Source organism: Oryx dammah, unplaced genomic scaffold (assembly GCF_014754425.2).
Source record: "Oryx dammah isolate SB20612 unplaced genomic scaffold, SCBI_Odam_1.1 HiC_scaffold_2, whole genome shotgun sequence".
NCBI lineage: Eukaryota > Metazoa > Chordata > Mammalia > Artiodactyla > Bovidae > Oryx > Oryx dammah.
In genome coordinates, this window is record NW_024070186.1 from 161,240,657 (window position 1) to 161,245,566 (window position 4,910).

Sequence of the window (4,910 nt, forward strand, 5' to 3'; positions counted from 1 at the left end):
CTGGGCCCGGCGCCCAGCACACGGAAAGCTCTTAATAAAAGTAGGTGATTATTCTGATAGTTTAATGCTTCTCATCCAAAGACCCCAGACTCCATCCTGTGAGGATGCCCATCACTATCATACTCGCCATGCATCTGGAGAGAAGCATGGATGCTATTTCCTTCTGACTTTCCCTTTGCAGAAACTGCATTCTCTGGGCAGGTCCACTTGTCTAGAAGGGCCTCATTCCGAGTGGTGTTTCCCTCAGTTGGCTATACAATGGTCTCCCCACAGGTTGAAATAAGGGGAATTTGAGGCTCCCTCCCCCCCCCCACCCAAGCCTGTGTCTGGAATTTCTCCCCCTGTAAAATGAACTGATCACACAGTCTGTCTCAGCCAGGAAAACACGGCATTTCTTGTTCACCTGATCGTTTGCTCCGACCAGAAGCATTAAACGTTTTAGATTTCGATACCCCTCTGTTGTCTGTTGCCTAGGAGGTTTCCCTGGGTTTGTTCGAGAATAACTCAGCTGTTGTTTAAAAGACTCAAGAGCGTGTTTAACAGGGACCACACCACCCTCAAGGGGTTGCAGATTGGTTATTGGAGAAATTAGGGGGAACACAAAAAAATCCCATGTTTAATATAGAAGCACAGACATACTGTATCAGTTTCCTAGTGCTGACAAACCAAATTACCACAAACTTGGTAGCTTAAAACAACAGAAATGGATTCTCTCTCAGTCTGGAGGCCAGAAGTCTGAGATAAATGTGTTGGCTCCCTCCCATGGCTGTAGAGAAGGATTCTTTCAGTTTCTGGGGGTGCCTGGTGTTCCTTGGCTTGTGGCCGCATCACTCCTGTCTCTGCTTCTGCAATTAAAAAAAAAAAAGTATTTAGTTTTTTGGCTGCTCCGGGTCTTAGTTTTGGTGTGGGATCTTTAGTTGCAGTGTGCAAACTCAGTTACAGCACATGGGATCTAGATCCCTGACCAGGGACCAAACCCAGGCCCCCTACGCTGGAAGCACAGAGTCTCAGCCACTGGACCAGCAGGGAAGTCCCTTTGCCTCTGTCTTTACGCAGCTTCTCCTCTGTGTGTCTCTTTGATGAGGACCCCAGTCATTGCATTTAGGTCTCAGTCTAAATCCAGAATGATTTCCTCTTAAGATCCTGAAGCAAGCACATGGGCACGACCACCAAGGACCCTACTTCCACATAAAGTCACACTCTGAGGTCCTGAGTGGACACGAATTCTCGGGTGACACTGTTCAACCCACTGCATATACATATGGTGCAAGAACAGACACGTGCAGTTTATCAGAATATTAAATACAGGCCTCAGGGCCCCACTCAACCCCGAGCTGTGGGGGTGGGCTTCAGGAGGCTCCTGGCCAGGTGTCCAGGTGAAGGCGAGGGCCCTGCTATCCACCTTCCTGGGCCGCTCTCCCTTCTCCCTTGGGTTTCGCCCAAGTCCCAGAGATGCACCAGAGTCCTGATGTCAGGAGTGGGCAGGGCTTGTCTAGGGTGCCCCCATCCTTCCTGCAAGCTCCCCTGGGAGCCAGAGGTGGGTCCTGGCAGCCACTAGGTATCACAGGATTCTGGGAAGGGTCCCTTGTTTTGGAGCAGGAGGCCAAGGGCCATCAGCTGAGGGTGCAGAGGTATGCTTCCTGTGGCCCCGATAGGCCCCCTGTCCACCTTGGCTGCGGTTACCACCCGGGCCCACTGCACTCACCCCTCCCGCTTCTCCATGCTGTCCTGGTGCTGTGGGTGAGGGGTCTCAGAGGAACAGCCAGCCACCCGTGGACCTGGTGGGTGATCAGAAAGAGCTCCCTGCGGCCGGCGAGCTGGGGTCAGGTTTGAGCCGTGGGCTATGATGACGTTGGTCTCCTCCCAGGAAGGCTCTTGGGGTTTGGGTCTGAAGACAGCAGAGAGCAACACAACCTGCCTCCCTGTGGCCTGAGGGCTGCCTCTGGGACCAATTCTTCCTCCAAGGCCAGGGGCCTCCGCAGAGGAGGTAGGCCTTATGGTGCAAGGGGCTCCTGTGGGAGTTTGGGCAGAGCCTGGAAGGAGCTGGAAAGAGTTGGAAGGAAAGGCGCTGGGTGGCTCTCCAACTGCTCCCCAGGCCATTTCCCTCCCCTCCCTTCAGTGCCCACCAAGGCACTGCTGAGAAATGTGGGTCCCCGAAAAGCACCATTTGAAACCCCTAAGAGTTCTGGAGGCAGGACACAGACCCCTCGAGAATCCAATGAAAGCAGCTGCATCGGGACTACGGAACCCACCCAGTGACTCCAGGATCAGAATCTTTTTCTGGGGTCTCTCCAGATGCTCAGATTGTATATGGAGCAGCCCAGCGGCTGAGATACCTGTCACCATGGCAACTGCCCAGCACAGAGCACTCTCCAGGTTCCCAGTCAGACCCCCAGGACTTCTAGTCCACCTTCCACGTTCTGTGCCCAGGGGTCTTCCATCACCCCCACTTCTATCACTTTGGCCCACAGCACCTACTCTAGGACCCAAGCCTCCTGTTCCCTGTAGGGAACATCACAGGCTGGCACGGTGGCTGTCCACCTGCCGTCTTCAGTGGGGAGACAAAGACACACAGACCCACAGACACATCCCTGCAGGAACTCAGAGGTTGGGAGCTGGCCTTGACATTCCACTTCTCTGAACCAAACTCTTCCTTTCTAAAGTGAAACTAGAGAATTCCCTGGCAGTCCAATGGTTAAGACTGGGTGCTTTCACCGCTGTGGGCCCAGAGTTCAATCCCTGGCTGGTGAACTAAGATCCTGCAAGCTATGTAGCACGGTCCAAAAACAAAACAAAACAACAAAAAATGAAACTAGACCCATATTACAGCAACTCAGCTGCAGCGATGGGCTCAGTCAGTTTCCTGCATTCATGCCCCTTTGCAGCTTTTCATCAAGGCGTGAAGCTTCAAGAAGCAGCTTCACATCTCTGCCTGGATCCCTGTCTCCACCTTGACCCCAAGTCTGAACCTGATCCTGGAGGATGAGGTATTAGAGCTACGTCTGCAGCTGTGGTCACTCCAGACCAGGCCCCCATTAGTGGATGGCAGAGACCTGAGTGAGCCCAGCTGGACTCACTGATTCTAGGCCAAGTCAAGAGAATCACCCAGGTGACCCTAGAAGCATGAAAAACTACTATTTTTCCTGAGAAACAATGACTGGTAGTTTTTTAAGCCACCAGTTTGGGGCTGGTTTGTTGTGCAGCACTAAATACCACTACAGTTGATGGGGCTTCCCAGGTGGTAAAGAACCCACCTGCCAGTGCTGGAGACAGGAGACACAGGTTTGATCCCTGGGAAGATCCTCTGGAGGGTATGGCAACCCACTCCAGTATTCTTGTCTGGACAATCCCATGGACAGAGGAACATGGAGGGCCATAGTCCATATGGTTGCACAGCGTTCGACATGACTGAAATGACAGCACATTTGGTGAGGGCCCGCTGCCTGGCTTGTTGACGGCTGCCCTCTACCACGAGCTCGCGTGGCCTCGTTCTTGTGTGTGTCATGTTGCAGAGAGGGTGCTCTCTTGTCTCTTCTTATAAGGTCACCACCCTCACGACCTCATCTAAACCTCATTTAATGAAACCAATCGCCCCACCTCCTAACACCATTGCATGGCAGGTCAGGGTTTCAACATACCAACCTTGGAGGATGCAAACATTGAATCCACCACATGCCTGATCTACTTGAGAACCTGCTGGAAGCAGCAGCACCTCCCTCCATGTACCCTCTGCATAAAGCTGCCAATTACACAGTGGGGTGTATTATGAGGCAAGGTGTCGCCAGGCACTTCCTAAAGACCCTCACAGTCAAGGGAAACCAACCGCTGGGGCTGCAATGAGCTGGAGAGGACACAGATGGGGACCAGCCACTCTTCGCTTGGACAACTTATCTCGTTGCCTCTGAGGGTGTCCTCTGATGCTGGGATATAAACTTTTTAAAAAATATTTACTTACTTGCTTATTTTGGCTGCATCTGGCCTTAGTTGCGGCACGGGGGAACCTTCACTCCGTCAGGAGGGAGTTTTCGTCGTGGTGTGTGGGCTCGGTAGTTGTTCCTTGTGGGTTTGGTTGGTCCTTGGCTTGTGGGGTCTTAGTTCCCTGACTGGGGACTGAGCCTGCGTCCCCTGCATTGCAAGGTGGATTCTTAACCACTGCAAGTCTTTCTCTCACTTTTTTCAAAGAGAAACCAGAAATCTGGAGTTGTTAATCTCTTGACTTGTAAATTTTACTAAAACACACAGTGCAAACTCGAGTGCTGTCCAGATGCTCACAGCCATCACCTGGGAGCCTGGTGAGACCTGGAGTCTGGAGCTCCGCTCCAGGCCAGAGTCTGCATGTGTAACAAGCTCTCCAGGTGATTCAGTGAAAGTCGCTCAGTCATGTCCGACTCTTTGCAACCCCATGGACTATACAGTCCATGGAACTCTCTAGGCCAGAACAGTGGAGTGGGTAGCTGTTTCCTTCTCCAGGGGATCTTCCCAACCCAGGGATCAAACCCAGGTCTCCTGCACTGCAGGCAGGTTCTTTACCAGCTGAGCCACCAGGTGATTCAAGCACACTTGAAAGAGAGAACCCCTGTGCGTGTGCTAAGTCACTTCAGTCGTGTCTGACTCTGCAGCCCTGTGGTCTGTAGCCTGCCAGGTTCCTCTGTCCATGGGATTCTCCAGGCAAGGATACTGGAGTGGGTCGCCATGCCCTCCTCCAGGGGATCTTCCTGACCCAGGGACAGAACCCGCATCTCTTATGTCTCCTGCATTGACAGGCGGGTTCTTTACCACTAGCACCACCTGGGAAACCTCTGGATTAAACAAAATCCATCAGGGAGCTGGATGTGCCCATGACTCTGACCCTGGTTAAGCAGTCCCCCACGTGTTAAGGCCTAGGAGCCCCTCAAGTCCACGACTGCTAA